Source organism: Aptenodytes patagonicus, chromosome 1 (genome assembly GCF_965638725.1).
Source record: "Aptenodytes patagonicus chromosome 1, bAptPat1.pri.cur, whole genome shotgun sequence".
NCBI classification, from domain to species: Eukaryota; Metazoa; Chordata; class Aves; order Sphenisciformes; family Spheniscidae; genus Aptenodytes; species Aptenodytes patagonicus.
The window spans coordinates 179,778,928-179,798,103 of NC_134949.1; positions in this window are offsets into that span (position 1 = coordinate 179,778,928).

Here is a 19,176-nt window from a genome sequence, read left to right on the forward strand (position 1 = left end):
TGTTACGGATAATTCTTTGATAGTAATGATGCAATGAAAGTTCACTGACTGTCAGATGCAATCCTGCAGAAAAAATTTGAATGGTTTAAGAAGCTACCACCTTCAGCTGTCAGTTTAAGGCTATATGAAAAGACACTTGAATTCTAGTTTTTTGATTACTCGAGCTAGCCCACCTTAGTTCATTTTAAGAAATCTTAGGAGAACACACTGCTGCTAACATGGCTCAATGGTAACTTTTTAAACAGCTGTCTCTCCATACCTCTATCTTCAGTCTGAAAATGTGAATAGAATAATGCTTTCTCCTAAGCAGTACCATCTCCCATCTCAGAGGACTATTAGACATGCATAAACACCAAGGACTAGCCCATACCTATTTAATACCCATAAGCAATTCAGTAACTGGAATACCAGTCTCTGCCCTCTGAGGTCCTAGCCAGTCCGCTAGGTTCAAAATCCCTCTTGTACTAACTTCTCAGCAGCACAATAAATCTTGAATTATTTTCTGCCAAGTAGTGCAGCTTTGAAAGAAATGCTTTTCGCCACCATCCTCCTCACATCCTGACAGTGAGGTCACTCTTCAGAAATAGGAGCTCTTGGTTTGAATCAGTGAGTCAGTGAACATGAAATCTGAGACACCACTACCAGCTAAGATGGTGAAATCTGATGATGATTCTTTAAGACACACACGCCTATAACTTTTGCTCAGATGTGATAATACTAGCTTCTGAATGGCTCACCTTCCTATCTGGTGGTAGGCATATATAGAGAGATAATGATATAAACAAGTATTTGCAATATAACATATTTTATGTATTTCTTGGTGAAGAGATGTATTCTGTAAGTAGAAAACTGAAAAATATCAATGTAATGTACCATAAACAAATATCATAATTTTCTCTTTATTGCAGTACATTATATGTACTATAAGGCCTTTGTAGTAAGATTCAGCCCCATTTTAAATCTCACCTATCTTTAATTAAGGTAAATGAGTTGCCCATTCTCCATCTAAAATTCATCTTAGCTTTCTTATCTCAACTAGCTTGGTTTCTAGCTTATAACATAGATGGGGTTTGACTGATTCTTTAGCAGTTCACTTCCATATGACGCCAAAGCAGCTTTGTTTTGCTGTAAGGTCAGTCCTTGTTATCACTTCCAGATCAACTGAGAGATTATTTCTGATGACTGCAACCATTCATAGTACACAGCACTTTCTATTTCAAAATGAGTGGCTAATGAACAATCCTTTAACATCACTATTTTTCCCCCTAAATGGTAACGTATACTTGATAATGAGCTTTCATTTACCTTTCAGCTTTCTCAACAGATATTTTACCCTTGTTCAAGTTCTGACAGCACCCCAAATCGGAAGATGATTGCAGATCCAGATAGCTCCCAGAAAAGCATATCAGGAATTTGTCTTAATGACACTGGATTAGCACTTGGACTTTCAGAAGCTGTATAAATTAAATGTATTCTACACTCATCTGAAATGGTATATACTCACTCCTCCTTCTTTGATTAGCCTCTTAGATATGACATGTATCCTCAAAACTACAATAAAACAGTACCATAAATTGGAAAAAAAAAAAAAATCAGCATCTTGTCAGCAAGAACATAATGGCTGTGCATGGATTATAGAAACTGTGCAACTGTGACAACAAAACTGGTACTGTGACATTTGGTTTTCATTTTGGTGGTCATTTCAAGTGCCATGCAGTTTTACCACATATAAAAAGACACTACTTAAACTATGAAGATAAATCCATCCGACTTAAATTTTCTTGTTTCAGCTGGCCTTGGATATCATCCCAAATAATGGTTTAAAAGACAATACAGTGAAATAATTCAGCCTATACCTCTCTTTTTAAATAGAACATGACTTTTACTTGATTTTTAGAAAAAAAAGAAGATATAACCACTGTCTTTTACATGGAATTCAAGTCTGTACACTTCTAGCATAAGAAGACATTTCTATGCAGCCTGTGCAGGGCACCAAAGCTTCAGAGAAGAGCAGAATTCAGATACATTTCTGAATTGTAATTTCTAAATGCTTGTTACTCCATAGAGGCATGCTCCATGAAGCCAGATACACTGGTTCCCATTCTGAAGCTCCAGATTCTTTCCTTTCACAGTACAGGTCACTAGCCCAGCTTTCCTGTACACCACTCACAGGTGCAGACACCTAAAAGCATCTAAGACCCCCTTTAAACAGCTAAGTTGTTTATTGCCTACAGCCTTTGCCTGTAACAGCATTTCCTTTCAAAGCCCATAGAGTCTTAACATTGTAAGCTGTTTTGTGAGCTTCACATATTACAGTAATCCTGTTTTTCCATTTACTCCTTCAGGAACAGTGCCAAAATACTTTCTTTTCTGGAAACCCACTTGTCTAAGGAAATGCATGTTTTGATTAAATCAAAACATGCATTTCCTTAGACAAGTGGGTTTCCAGAAAAGAACGTATGTCTTATGTTTTATATTTTTGATTTATATCTTATGTGTTGACACTGATAATTAATAGGCTAAGGCTGGTCCTTTCACACTCTCAGGGATTATAGAAAGTACGTTAACTCTTGGAAGCTTGCAGAAGTTAGCAGGTCTGCCTCCTCTTACTGTCAGATCTGTTCATCCCAGAAATCAATAAAGGTTTGAAGACTGTATTTACCCTGAACACACACGTGCAAGTTTATGAATGAGAAACAGTTCTAATTTAAAACTGTGCCTGCAGGCAGATGCCATGAATTATTTTTGGTAGTTACGATAACATCTTGGGCAGAAGCCTAAAAAGCACTTACTTGTACATATAAATCCAAAACTGAGATTCTCAAAATCTTCCCTCAGTTTCTGCATAACTGTTTAAACTCTGCAGGTTCCTCACATGTTTTGAGTTTAAATGTGTGCCTAGAAGTGCAACAGTCTCAAAGAGCTAAGTAATTTGGCCCAAGCCTGACTGTGATCAGCAATTAAGCACTCCTCCACCTTCATCCATGACAGGTTCAGTCTCATAGGCAGTGAAAGTTAGGTGCAGACACTGCACAAAATGCAGGTGTGGCAATTCCTGTCTTCATAAATAGGTCAGTGGAAGTGGCAGGCTATTAAATGTTACATCAGGGAATAGCTAATTGATAAAAATACCTGCCCAGTGATGAAGGATGTGATCAGGTTCCTCACAAAATGGAATGGCATTTCTTGCAAAACAATCTGATGGTCATGTAGTTCTCCCAGGAAGAAATTCAATCACTTTTTTATAGGGCAATAAACTTTGAAGTTCTTGCTGCAATATCTGGCACCTCTTTGGGAAATGAGATGGAAAGCATCTGCTCTCAAAAGAGACCATCCGCTGTTTAGGCTGACTCTCCAGAGATATAGATTTGAACCCCGCAGGGAAAGGATGGTATTCAACCCAACCACCTATTTTTTTCCCAAATGCTCCAATATCTACACTAGTGTGTGAAAGGGTAACATTACATGGCACACTCTAGCATAACAGTAAGGAGAGGCATCACTAACAACTCTCTGTCTCATTAAGGTCCTTCTATTGCACTTTGAGAAGGGGTTAATTCTGCTCATGTGTGTCAGGCTTGCTAGGGTCAATTGTAACTGATTAGGCCAATAGGGACATTTAACATAAACATGCCTGATATACACAGGTGGGATTCAACCTGCCCAAGTCTAAGTTTCTATAATGTAGATGGTCTACATGTAAGGGAAATTTGAGGGCTTCTATTACTTCAGTAGAGAGATAATTGGTCCAGTCAATGGACTCTAGAAAGCTATTAATGTCATCCTGGGGTGGACACCCACATTTCATTATCTGAATATCTCTCAAACTCTGGATAGCTATCTATTATATCTAGCTCTAGATATAATATAATTAGATCTAAGACACCGCGTTCACGCATAGACAACAGCCCTAAAATTAAGACAGGCTGTATCCTACCCTATCTGCATTAAAAAGAGAGCCACACCCATGGGACTGGAGTCACACGAGAACAAGTTCAACATCTCCAGTTGAAAAATATCCTCAGCATGTGTACATGTCTACAATGACAGAGGCAGAGTATAGAAGCCAGGGAATCAATCGTACCTATTGAGCAGACTCACTAGGTATAGATCCTGGAACGGAGAATCTTTGATTTCATAGAATTGTACAAGTTATGAGTCTGGCCCCATTATGTTTGTTTAACGATTACCTTCTTGGCTTGGAGAATGGCCCCAAATTAAAGGCCAGCCTCTGATTCACCTGACACTGAATTTACTCTGATTGGAGTCAGATGAACCCAGGGCTGTTCACTGGCTTTACATCAACGCTTTCCAGCTCTCACTTTCTGTCTGTGAGAAAAAGGTTTTCAAGTTTTCTAGAAGATTGCTGACAACCCTTTTAAGACTTGAAAAACCAGTCAGTGAGTCAAGTTTGGTGTGATGCTAATTAGTAATGATAATTAGTGCTTTATATTGCCTTTTTTCTTCAAAGCACTTAAGAAATGCTGAGTTGGTGTTAATTCTCACAACATCTTCTCTAACCTTGCTGAGTACACAAACAATTAAGCAGCTGATTAAAAAAAAAGAGAGAAAGAGAGAGAACACCTCGGTTTCTAGTTTCTACCTTTCCTCTGTAATATTCACATAGACACACAGCTCCTGGAATAGGTTCCTACTGTGAACAGACACTGTCAGTATCAGAAGTTCAGGCAAAGGTGGATAAACTCCCTAAACTTAAAAACTGATACACTTGTCATGTACACATTTATGTTGTGTGTACATTTCACAGTGTGCATCCACACACTGATTTTTCTAACTCCCTTTCTTAGGTGCCTGAATACTCCAGAATTCCAGACAAAGCATAGGCACCTTATTCACAGGCATAAATTCCAGTATTTATCAAAGAACTCAACAGCTAGATGCTGCGAAACACAATTTATTTTTTACAGAGATAGCCTTAAAAGATTCATAGAAGTGAAGCTCTGGAAAGAACCTCAAAGATCTCTCTTGTGCTCCTAGGGAAGATCAGATTTTATTTTTTAAACTAAAAACATATTGACCAATTTGTCCTTCTAGAAGCGTTAACAGCAGAGTGAACTTCAAAGTTAGATCAGGTTGTTTGGGGAAACTTCCAAGGATGGAAATTTCATTAACTCTCTTGGCAATCTGTTCCAGCGCTTAACAATTTTCACCCTGAAATTTTCTTCCTTATATTCAGTTACAATTTTCGTTATTGCAACCTGTGACCAATACCTCTTGTCATTTTGCTGTGCACCCAGTATGAGAGTCTGGCTCGATAAGTCTCTTTTAGGTCACTGAAGACAGCAATTTGATCCCCTTTTAACTTTCTCTTCTCCAGACTGAGCAAATCCAGGTCACTCAGCCTCAAACATGATATGCTCCAGCCACTCAATCTTCTTAATGACGCTTTGCTGGACTTTCTCTAGTACTGGGATGCGCAAAGCTGGACATAATACACCAGATGGGGCCTTCAGAGTGCCAGGTAAAGGGTAATAAGGACTTTACTTGACTTGCTGGCTACACTTGTAGTAATGTACCTTGGTATGAGACTGGCCTTCATGACCACGAGGGCACACTGGTGATTTGCATTCAATTTGTTGTCCACCAGCACCCCAAGGTCCTTTTCTGCAATGCTGCTATCTCAGCAGCCTGTATTTCTGCATGCGGTTGTTCCGTCTCAGATGCAGGACTTTGCATTTGCCTTTGCTAAACTCCATGAGGTTCCTGTCAGTCCATTTCTCCAGGATGTCAAGGTTGCTCCAAATGGCATGCCTTTCCCTCCAGTGTATTGATCAGTGTTGCCCTCCTCCCTCGCTGCCCTCCCCGCCCCGTGCCATTCTGGTGTCATTCACAAACTTGCACTGTAAAAGGTTTCATCATCCAGGTCATTGATGAAAGTATTGAGTAGAATCAATCCCAATACTGGCCCCTGAGGAATGTCACTGCTAGTTAGACTTCTATCTGTTGACCACTACCCATTAAGTCTGGTGTTCCAGACAGTTTTTCATCCAGTTTGTAGTCCATCCAGTCTGTATCTCCTCTTCTAGGCTACATGTTTGTTATTGGAGACTATGTCAAAGGCCTTGCTTAATTCAAGGCAAATGACATATACCACTCCCTCCACCCAATACAAAGAGCCAGTAATAGCATAGAAGGCAATCAGTCAAGCATACTTGGCCTTGGTAAACCCATGCTGCCTGTTCCCAAACATACTATTGTCCTTCACGTGCTTGAAAATGGCTTCCATGAGGTCTTTATCCATAATCTTCTGGGACACTGAAGGGAGGCTGACTGACCTACAGTTCACTGTATCTTTCTTCCTGACCTTTTTGAAATGTATATAACATCTGCTTTTTCCCAGTCATCAGGGACCTCCTTCAGTCACCATGACCGTTCAAAGATAATAAAGAGTGGCCTCACAGTGCTATCAGTAAGCTGTTCAACCTTTCCTCATAGATAAACTTTTCTAACCCTCTTATCATTCTTTTGATTTCCTCTGAATTCTTTCCAGTTCATTTAAAGCTTTAGAAAAACATAGTGACGAAAACAGGACATGGTGTTCCTACTATTGCATACCAGTACACTCTAAAATGAAAAGCAACATTGCATTGTTGACAAATGCTCCAGTTTTGATCCATGATAGCTCCCACACGAGCTAATTGGAGACCGTACTGAAGTCTGGTAAGGCAAAACAAAGATATTTCTGATTCATAATATAGCGCTCAGATTACCAGGCAAGGCATTTCTCTCAGGAGAGATTCAGGTTTCTAAGCTATTGAGTTCAGTGAGATCTGATAATTTATATCATCCATCATGATCAGAATGACAAGATTCAGTGTCCTTGACCAAGAATTTTGTGACGCAGAATTACTATAGGTGAGCTAAAAAAATAATTCACTTGTTATATTAGACTCATTATATATGTCTGCCCTACCATAAAATGTGAGAATATTCTATTTCTTCCCCAACTTAGGTCACAAAAGTATTTTAGCAGCTCTGTTTTAGTTAATTTTGCATCTAATGTTAAACACTTACTCTGAACTCCAAAGTCTCTCCATTTATTAAATATAAATTTTAAATGCTTAACACAAAACAAACCCATACCAATTAATTAATGATAATGATCCTTGGACAATAAAACACAGAACACCACCAGCATTGGTCATCATAATGACTGCTGAAATATGCATTTTAAAATAATTTATTTTGATTTGAAACATTGTGGTGGGTTAACTAAGGCTAAGGGCCAAACACCCTCCAAGTTGCTCACTCACTTCCCCTCCTCAGTGGGCAGGGGGAGAAAGTGCAATGTGAGAACTTGTAGGCCGAGATAGAGACAGGGAGATCACTTACCAGTTGCTGTCATGGGTAAACCAGACTTGACCTGGGGAAAATTACTTTAATTTATTGGGAACTGAAATAGATTCAGGTAGTGAGAAACAAAGACAAACATTAAAGCGAAGCCCTTCCTCCTCCCTTTCTCAGGCCCAACTTCACTCTCAACACTTCTACCTCCCCCCACCCCGAGCAGCGCAGGGGGTGTGGTGGGATGGTCAGTACATGGTGGTTTCTCTCTGCTACTCCTTCCCTCTCACACATTTCCCCTGATCCAGTCTGCGCTCTCCATGGGCTGCAGTCCCTCAGGAACATCCACCTGCTCCATCACGGTCCCCTCCGTGGCTGAAGGGGAATCTCTGCTCTGGCGCCTGGAGCACCTCCTCCCCTCCTCTGACCTTGGTGTTCCCTCTGTTGTTTCTCACTCTTTTTGTTCCCTTCTCCACCCTCTGTCTTGTGGGGTTTTGCCTTTTCTTAAACACGTTTTCCCCAAGGCACCACAGTCTTGGCTGCTGTGCTCAGCTGTGCCCTGCTGTGGGTCTGTTGGAGCTGGCTGGAACCAGCTGTGTCTGACATGGGGCCTCTCCTCACAGAGGCCACGCCTGTGATCCCCCGCTGCTGATACCTTTCCATGGTCACCCCGCACAAACTTGTACACATTCAGTTAGAAGGAACATTTAACCCTGTCCTATCACTCAGCAGGTGACTACTTCAGATGTTCATCTGACCATCTAGTTAAAACAGCATTTCAATTTCTCCCAGAAACATACTATCAATGACAATATATCCAAGAAATTATTTGACGTCGTCTTTGTACAAGACAACTAAACAAGCAGGCTGTCATAATCTTCAGGAAGGGACCTCAGAAGATCATCTGGTCCAACCTTTCAAGGGAAAGGAAGCCTAAATGAAATTATCTAGCACTCTGTTCAATTGCATCTTGAAAGCCTCCAGTGATGGGGATTTTATCACATCCCTGGGGAGGTTGTTCCAGTGATTGATTGTTCTCACTGTAAAACATTTCTTTCTTATGTCGAGATGAAACGTCTGCTGGTGCAATTTGTACTCATTGCCCCTTGTCTTCTCCATGTGGCTCATTGTGAAGAGAGAGCCTCCATCCTCTTTGTAGCCACCCTTTAGGTACTGGAATACTATGATGAGGTCCCCCCCCGAGCCTTCTCTTCTCCAGGGTGAAAAGACCTAACTCCTTCAGTCTTTCTTCACAGGGCAGGTTCTCCAGCCCTTTGGTCATCTTCGTGGCCTTCCTTTGGACCCTTTCCAGTCTGTCCTCATCCTTCCTGAATTGTGGGGACCAGACCTGGACACAGTACTCCTGGCGCAGCCTAACACGTACTAAGTACAGTGGGGTGATCACATCTCTATCTCTGCTAGTAATGCCCCTGCAGATGCAGCCCAGGACCCGATTTGCCTTTGTTGCTGCAGCAGTACACTGTTGACCTGTGTTGTTGTCCACCAGGACCCTCAGGTCCCTTTCAGCAAGGCTGTTCCCCTGCCACACAGATCCTACCCTGTACTGGGCTTTTTGGTTATGTCGTCCCAGGTGCAGGACTTTGCACTTGTGTTTGTTAAGCTTCATACAATTCTCGCTAGCCCACCCTTCCAGCTTGTCCAGGTCTCTCTGTCAGACGGCTCTCCTTTCCTACATTTCCACCTCACCACCCAGTGTGGTGTCATCAGCATACTTGGTGATGGTGCTTTCAATCCCACCATCCAGATCATTTATGAAGATGTTGAACAGTGTGGGGCCCAGTGCTGATCCCTAGAGGACCCCAGTTGTGACAAGCTGCCAGCCTGAGTAAAAACCACTGATGACCACCCTCTGAGTGCAGCCTGTTAGCCAGTTTCCTACCCATCTCACAGACCACCCATCCAATTTGTATCATCTTGCCAGTTTGTCTAAGAGAAGGCTGTGGGAAACAGTGTCAAATGCTTTGTGAAGTCCTGATAAACAATGCCCACTGCTCTCCCCATGTTGACAGAAGATGTTATTTTGTTGTAGAATGTGATCAGGTTAGTCCGGCATGATTCACCTTTGGTAAATCTGTGCTGGCTTTTCCCAGTCACCTGTTTCATTTGGATAGTAACAGTTGCTAGGAGGACTAATTCCATTATTTTCCCAGGGATTGAAGTAAGACTAATAGGCCCGTAGTTTCCTAGGTCTTTTCTTGGGCCCTTCTTGTAGATGGGCATTTTAAAATGCTTACACTAAAATCAAACATACTGACAAATAAAATTTTGATTTATCTTACGCTTTCTAATATTATTGATTATTCCCTGATTATGGCTATTGAGAATTGCTTTTTCATTGAATTCTTCTCTCCTTACCTGCCTCAAATGTTAAATTTGGGGAATTAGGTTTTGACTGTGTTTATTACTTAGAAATTGTTTCACGAGCATTTATGAAGAAATTTCAGTGTTTTGACAGTTATTTTTAGTATGATCTACACTGTATTGTTTCATACTAATGCCAGATATTAATACTTCCATGTTTATTTTTAAACAATGAATTTGTGAATGTACTACCAGAAATAAAATGAAATTCAAACAGACTTTCATATTCAATAAAATGATCCTTAGAAAATCTCTTTATTTAAGATGTACAAGCAAATTTTACAGTGGTTTATTCCTCCAACCTTCTACTCTCACGCAGTTTCTAAGGCAGTCATATAAGAAATAATCTGTGTCATATTTCATATGATATTGAAGTAGACTGATATGAGATCACCACTTTTTATCTATTCTCCCATTTGCAGGTGAGATAAACTTGATAAAGAGCTGCCATCTGAAGGATTGTCTGCATATTTGGAACATCCTGGGTCTATATCCTCCATAATCATATAAAAGCCCATCTAGAATTTTCAAAATGGTCACAATAGTTAACATGCTTTGAAAAATCTCAAACTTTAATTCTAAATAGTCTCTCCAATTATATGGCATTGTATCTGTCTTTCATAACATCAAAAAGACCTCTAGTATCATCTTACTAGAAATTAGCAAGAACCGGGAACAGTTCTTTCCTCTCACTATTCAACAGCAAATTGGCAAATTCTTTCACGTATCCATAGCATAAGATTGGAATCTCTAAACTACAGGTAGATCAGTTTCTGAGGCAACTTAGATCAATTAAAATAGTTAAGCTTTCAAAAACATAGCTTTTTTTTTTTTTTTTTTTGTAGGGTGTTCTTCATTTATACTAAATCATTTTTCAGCCATAGGTTTACATTGGGAAGGTTCAGGAGCAGAAACACCCATCTCTGTAGCCACTGAGTTGACTACTTACACATGCCCTCTCCTGTACAGCACCAAAGTGTCTCTCTGGCTTTGCCAAAGCTGAAAAATAATTTTAAAACCCCCAAACTATTGCCATGCAGCTGCCAACATATTTGTGGCATACACACATACCCTAGTCCTCCCTGTATCATAGGGTTGTTTCATTACTTTGATATGACACAGCAAGATGCCTGATGAGGAAAGTGGAGAGCGGCTGAGGTCCCATTTACATGATGGATGCCTCTGCCCTGCTACTTTGGTCTTTTTTAAACTCATTTTCTCCTGAGCTCCAGATGAACTATCTTTATCAGTAAACTGATTTATTCTCTGTGTTTTCTTATTTCTAAACGATGAGTCACAGCAGAACCTGAAAAATTAAGTGATATTTTGTACTGCTTCATTATTCACAGCTATGCTTGGCCTTAATATTTAGAATAGTTAGTAATACTGTTTTCTTTGCTTGTAATGTAACTTTTGCTTTATTGAAACAAATGTATTACTATTACTATTACCATTACCATTACCATTACTATTACTGGAAGCCTTTCCTGGCAGGGACTGAAGGCACCAGTCACAGGTAAGCAATAAAAAATGCATCTTTTTCAGACATAGGAGGGATTCCATTTCTTTGCTCTGTGAGAAAAAGTCAATACATTATCACCATAGCAATGCTCGCTCTGAGCTTAACAGTTTCTGTGAGGAGAGGAAAATACATGCAGTGGTTTGTTATGGATGAAAAATTATTTCAGATGGGTCCCCTAAGAAATATAGCACCCAATGCTACATCTTTCCTTGTTCCTTATGATATTAACAAGACAATAGCAGAATTTTTGAAATTTAGCACCTTGCCAGGGTGCTAAAATTCACTGAAATTTTGTGCATTATTTAAATACCTAAATACTACAAGTGACTGATAACTTTTTCTTTCTCTCTTCATATATTTAGTTTCTCCTTTAACATAGATGGAGGAAAAATACACCCCAGACAATGAATTCACTGAAGAACCTATTCTTTAGGAATTTCTGTGTTCTTTTGTACTGAATGGGAATGAGATGAGGGTTATTTTAGCAAAGAAAGACAGCCATTTACTTCATTCCATTACTATCCTCCAGTTCCGAAAGGGCAAAGACCTGCCATTTTACCTAAGAACAAGTTTGCATTTTGTGCTCTTGGAACCATGGAAAGAAAAAACCCTTCCCAAAAGCAGCATTCCTTCATGAAATTTTCTGGAAAATACTCACTGCAATCTTTAGATGTTCTGTTTAATTAAAACTCACTGGAATCTAGGTCATATAATGTGTGTGAATAAAATTGGACTGTAATTAAGCAATGTTTGCAACAAACAGTCCACTTCCATTGTACATTATATGGATGACAAAAATACTCTGAAAACATGTTCCTGTTAACTGTTAACTTCGTAGCATCGTCAGTGTTGTCTTTTCTAGTTAACAGACAATTTTCTTCATAACTATTGACGAGTATTATAGGATAGATATTACTCAATGATAATCCCAATCTCTTAGCTATTTTGGACCCAAGTTACTGAGTTCTGGACACACACTACAGCTTCAAACTACAGCTTCAAACTGAATACAAAGGTTGAAAAGGTTAAGATATTATGTGACATTATTTAACTCTTCACTGTAATAGTGAATTTTATGTGCAGGACGCCCAGATCTTTTGGGTCTCTGAGACTGTGGGTTTACTTCCCATAGGGACTGAGATCCATCAAAGTTCTCCTCATTTTCCACCCAAGACAGGAGACAAAGAGAAAGAAATCAAGAGACTGTCACAGCAAGGGAAACAATGCATCATGGGATTTTGAGGCTTAGGCAATATGTGCAAAACTCAAAGAATAAATTTTTAGTTAGATAAACTGTTTCCATAGGTTTAATATCTTCTAAGAATAATTTAGGGAAAAAAAAAAAAATCCACAAACTGCCAGTTCTATTAAAAGAGAGACATACAGCATCGGCGAAACCCTCATTAAAGAAAATACAGAAACTACCCTGTGACTTGGAGTGTGGTATTCTGCCATACAAGTGGGTGCCTTACACCCTAGGCTTCAAAATTAAATATTCTTCTGCTATTTTTATGTGGCTCTTAAGAAAGAGGAAGCTTTTTCTCTGTAATTTTGAAGACTATCCCCATATTCAGTCTTTTGATATATTCTCCTGGGAAGTTTTGGTTTACAGCCCTTTCAGCTAGAGGAGGTAATAGGATGTAAGTCTCTCATTTCCTTGGCAACTGTGCTAACCATTAGGTTATTCTATGAAAGAAAAGAGTGAGCCCAGCTGAGTTCTCTAAGGAAGAGACTGTTGGTGCTTACTTTCAGGTAAAAGCTTTCTCAGGCACTCTGCGCTGCTCTGTAAGCTTTCAGTCTCCTAAATACATTTTGCTGCAAGTGGATAAGATGTTAAGATAATGGAAACCATAAAAGAAGCCACAAAATATATACAATGTATTTGGCCTGGTCACTAACAGAAGAGCATTTAACACTGCTGTTAACAGCATTTAAATAAATATATTTAAACAATAACTTGGCCCATACTGTTAACCTACATAAAGGGCCAGGAAGCCAAGGGCAAATGGCACTAACCACCTCAAATCTGCACCGCTTAGTGCTGGCCCCTTGATGAACAGATACGATTTGGATGGAGGTAATCCAACACAGAGACAGTGACTGAGCTAACATTTAAGTAGCATGCGCAAGATCACTCTGTGGCCCTCTTTTATTTCACCACAGATGTACAAGAACATGGGTAAGTTAGTGCTTATGTTTTCTCAAAGTTTTCAAAATCTTGTAAAGGTTTCAAAAAATATTTGGTTAAGAGTTAAAGTTTGAAATTTCTTAGATTTTACTTTAATCCTTGTCTCTTTTTTTATTTTGAAACCAGCAGTCCTACCTGGAATAAACTCAGAGCATGCTGGTTCATAAAAGGGCTTCACAGTCAAAGGATGACCTTGTAACTGAATACAGCTACACCAAAGACAGTATCAGTTCAAATGTTCCCACAATGACAAGCTAATGTACTAGAGATGTGGTTTTCAACTTTTTCTACTTTTGGAAGCTTAGCCATTTTTCAGTAGCATATAGAACAATTTAAGCTCACTGACAAATAATCATCCTGCTTTTCTTAATTACCTGGTTTTATATTCTTTAGAATGAATTTACAGTCCCCAGAAGTCTAGGTATCACACGTTAAAACCCATTATGCTGGACAAACATCTCTACATCTCATCCTGCAGTCCTTTCTTATGCACAATTTTCACTTGCCTTCCTTTTTGATTTAAATGAGAGTTGTGCTTGATGTGGGTTTTGGGTTCAGTTGACCTCCTGTTTCCTAATTTTTTTTTTTTTTGGAGAAGGTGCTTCCTCACAGCTAGTTTCCAGCTGGTGGCTGAATTTGTCTCCGCTTTCCAAGGCAAATACTTTCCTAAAGTCTGTACAGGGAAAGCCAACTGACAGATGTGTGTAAGATAAAAGAATTCTTCTCTCACAAACATAGCAAATTAAAATTATACAGGAATCGATATTCGCTTAGGTTCACTCCACCTTTAAAATATTCTATTTTGCATTTGATTTACTCTCAAGGTAACATAACTTTACAATTACATTTATTCTGAAAAGCAGCTGAATAATGAGTCAATGTGAAGTACACTGAACTACCCAATGACATTTATTCCATCATTTTCACTAGTTTTAAATCTAATACAGTCTTCAATATAACAATTTCTTCCCAGTCTTCTTTTAAGAGCAAAACCTGAGATTTTTCTATGGCTATGGGATGTCACTTTCATAGGAAAAAAATGTGATAGGCATAATAGAACATGATATCTACCTGACAGTTCTTTTAGGGAACAAAGCTGTAGAGAAATTTTAAAAATATGACTTGTTCTTCAAAAAAAAAAAAAAAGTGACAGTGGTTGCTTATTTGTCTTTCTGGGAGGTATTACCAGGGAATCAAGTCATGCAGAAGATATGCTCGGCAGAAGTGAGTTAATGAATCCCAAAGGGAAACAGGAAAGGGACAAACTCCAAAGAACCTACCACCCTGAGAAACTCATCCTAAATAAGTTTATCTTCCCATGAACAAGGGAAACTTTTTAAAAGAATTCTTCTTAGCCTGTACATGTAGAGCATTTTTATTGTCCTTTTTGACCATGCACAGACTTTTTTTTTTAATTTATTACAAAGTATTGACTTGTAACAGTCCTTGAAAAGTTATTTGATTTCTGAAGTTTAGACCAAATCATAAGTACAGAGTCAACATGTGTCTCCTCACTACAGAAAGAAGAGCCACTTACCAGGCTTCAACCTGTAATCTACACATATCCTCTAAATTAAATATCCAAGTTTAGGATCAGCTTCTGAATAGAGCTGAGGCCAAGCTAGAACCACAAAGACTGGACTCGAAAGGTGCTTGCTTTCACAGACGTTGACATCAATCACTCTGTTGTTTCCTATTTACATTCTTATGAAGAAATAGCTATTTGCTCCCAGCTCGCTTCTAGCTATCTGGCGTTAATTCTGCCTTCCAAGTGGAGCACACAGAATAAGTGCATTGCATAACAGTAGTTTTAGTAGTTTACTATAGTCTCTCTGCTCTTAAAGTTACATGTAGAGCCCAAACCATTCCTTGTCCTCCTGTTTGAAATGCCCACGTAGTCTGACAGCTGTCTCTAACTGTATGTGCAATTTTATGTTCAATACTTGGTATGCTTCCAGTAGCAGTCCTAATACCACCTATTAATCTGGTCATTAATGTCCAAATTGCATTTGGTCATTTCAGGAAAGGGAGAGGTAATTTTGGATGAGAGTTTACATCTTCTTCAGTAAAAATATTTTACCAATTTTGTTCCCATTTAATGGCTAAACACTCCTTCAGCAAATATTCTCCCATGGGAACAGCCTCTGACTCACAAATAGATGCCCTTCTCCATTAACCTTCTGGGATAACATGCGCTGTTCCCTATCTCTGAAGTGGCTGTCTGTAAGACAAACTCATTTGGAAAGCTATGTACAGCTGTGGACAGAACAGCATTTCAAAGGCTTCTAAGGCTTTGTTGCAGACTTCCCTCTATATTACTTCCCTGAAACCATCAAGCTCAGTCAAAGAAGCAACAAGGATGTAAGTACAATAATTTCTTTTATTAAGAGGTTAGTTACGTACTTTTCAAGTCTTTCAGCGGGATTTCCCTTAAGATATGGGTAGAATTAAAAAGTCCAGTGGGATGGTTTGAACTTTACCCCTGAGCTGAGCTCCATGGTGTTTGTCTGGGTTAGAGAGCAATGCAGACGATTGCCAAGCCAGGAACAGTTGGCTTGCAGCAGTTGCAAGATGCATGACTCACCACTGAGCGTCCTGACTCAGCAGACAAAGTAGATATGGGACATGCATCCACGTGACCAAACTCAACCTGGGGTTTTGTGGGGATGTGGAGTGAGAAGTCAGTGGTTTCCTTTCTTCTTTGCATTCCTGGCCAACTGTTGCACAATTTGAGCTGTGGTGAAATTATCAGATTAACCTTTTCAGCCTGCTAAGTGGAATGAAGATCTTGAGTAAACTGCTTTCAGACTACTAAATCCCACCACTGAGCAGTGCTGAGATGACCAGTTTCAGACAGCTCCAGGCAGAGTCTCAGAAACTCTGTGTTAAATTTGCATGGGACTAGACAAAGGGATTCCTCACAAAGGACTGTCATGAGATCATTAGTATCCAAATAGTCTAACCTTTCAGTTTTTAACTGACCAAAATCTGTTAAAGCAGTCTGCTCTGGGACTTCATAGGCAACTTGTGTTTTTCTCTCAACTATGGAGCAACTTGCACAGTATACATAGATCCAGTTACATTACTAAGGCCTCTTATCTCACAGTCTACTATCACCTTTGGGATGACAGTTGCAAGGAGAACCACCTGAAGCATAGTTATCCCAATGCCAGCCATTCAGCCAGCTTTCAGCTTCCCTGTCTCTGATGTACCCTGAGTGATCCGCTGGCTCCAGAAAACATTTCAAGAGACCGTTTCTCCTTATGACAGAAATCTGCCATGCCAGGCCACTGATTTGAGATCCATCCTGAACGTGTATTCATTTCAATGGTCAACATGGGTCTGATTCAGTTGCCTAAACAAAGGCACCAAGGGTAACTCCCTGCCTCCAGCTGCCACTGAAGAAAGGTGCAGGTCTCTCACAGGATTTGTGTCATACCTGCTGGTCCTCTATATAGGATATCACAGGCATCCTGAATTCTCTAGAGCGTATCAAATGACATTTGTCAGTTATGTTTGGGCAACAGCTGTGTGTTTCTGCCATGAGACCGGAGCTAATCTCACTTCTAGCAAAGGCTGTCAGTTCTTTCAGTACTTTTGCAACAGAAGGGCTGGTCTCCAGTCAGACCTTGAGCCAGTAGCATCTCAGGCTATCACTTAAAACATCTAAATTAATATTAAAGCTGAAACCGTGACAAAATCCTGGAGAATATATTATGAACAGGATACAGGAGAATATGTGGAGCCAAACACATTCATTGTTTTATAATTTTGCTCTTTCCTCTCATGTTTCTTACAGAGGGGACACAGTTAGATGAACTTATCCCCTCCCCTCCAAATGGAGCATTAGGCACAAAAAATAGTACTGGGGAGAATCTGGTCTTTACACCTCTATATGGGACTATAGAGTCCAGATCACAGGACTCTCTAGTGACGTAGCTGAATCCAGTTTATGTAAGGTATAAGAAGCTGTATCCAGTTGCAACAATTATTATGTGTTCAGCAAGAATTCCCCACATGTATAGCTTGTTTTGGAAAATAGATTCATCATGCAGATTTCCTCATCAACTCAAACTCTGATTGGAAAGACAGGAAGAAGCCTTCTTTCATGGGAAATATTCCAGCAAGACGATTTTTGTTGTGATACTAATTGAACGGCCTCTCTTATCAGACTAAGTTTTTATCTTTCTACTATTGAAACCTGAGAAACATTATCGACCTTTTAGAAGATCTTGTGGTCTGAATGACATCAGAAAAAGTCTATGGATTTACCCTATCTAATACCAGACTTGTAATTTAGGTCATCATAGCCTCCATTTAAAGTCATGGGAGAAGAGACAAGATTCATGCATGTCCTCATGTACCTTTAATAGCACCTCCAGATGGCAAACTAACCCACCTATCACCCGAGTCACCCACTGACTGTTGAGAGTCAAAGGCAATTACATTCCCAATATTGGATCTTCAGTTATTTGCCTAAAATTAGTTTGAAAAAATCTGGACTCTAAAATGTTTCAACATGCTGGCTGGTTAAACTGCTGTTGACTCTTACAGAATGAACTGCAATCTGCAGAGCAGAAAGCAGACTTGGAAAAAGCAGAAATATCTCTATTTCTTCTATATAAGTAAACCAAATAGCCAGATGAAGCACTGTTTCAAGTTCAGCAGTCCTAAAAGAGTTTTGCATTCTTGTCATCACCATCAATCTTAAAAGGAGTACCTTAATTAGGATCTCAAATTTTTTTTTTAACAAAATTGCCTTAGGTTTTGCCCAAAGCAGTTGAGCTAATCTAGTTTGTAACTGTACTTATTTGGTTAATTTTATCAGACTGACTGGCTGATCTCTCTTTAATTTGCCAATATTCTTAACATTTTACTAATCCATTTCTCTGTCTGTTCTTAATCATTGTTTCTTGTTGAGTGTCCTTGCTAAATTACGTTACAAGGCACGTTTTCATGGTTTCTAAAAAAATTCCTGCATGTCAGTATTTGTGAGCACTAGCTGTATGGTTGATACACAAATAAGTCACTTCCTGTTCCCTAAGCTTTCATAAACAAACAAGAGGGGGAAAGGGAGGGTCATGAAGGCTTGTTCTCCATCTGACATGAAGAAAGAATGCAGCTGGAGATTGTAGCTGGACCCAGAGTTTGGGACATGCCCCTACGTTCCACAGTTTAGATTGCCGTATGTGCTATTAGTATAGCAGAAAGGAAGTCAAATAAGAAAATAAAGAGTATAAATTTGTTTTTCTTATGAGGCTTCCTGTGACCTACCTTTCCAAAGTGTACTAATGGCTGATCCATCATCTCTTTCCAGAACATCTCTTTCCAGAACCAATGTTTAAAGCTCTAAAATTTTGGCTGTCAGTTTAGATTTTGACTAGATAGGACTCAGTCAACACTCGTTTCTTTTGCTGCATTCATCCTGGACTATTCATTTTAGGATTATTAAAGGAAGTTACAGGTTTAATTCAGTAGAAATCAAGAAGCAAGTTTAAAATTATTTAACTACAAGAATCAAAGCTCCAGCCTGGTTGCTTGTTTACCTCTAAAATGACCTGGCAGAAAGCATAGCTACATGTTAATAAACAAATTATGCAGAAACGTATTTCTTTAAATAAATATGTTTCTTTTCTCTTCATACCTTTTAGACTTCCTAAACTACCTGTCCTGGTTTTGGCTGGAATAGAGTTAATTTTCTTCCTTGTAGCTGGTACAGTGCTGTGTTTTGGATTTAGGATGAGAATAATGCTGATAACACACCGATGGTTTAGTTGTT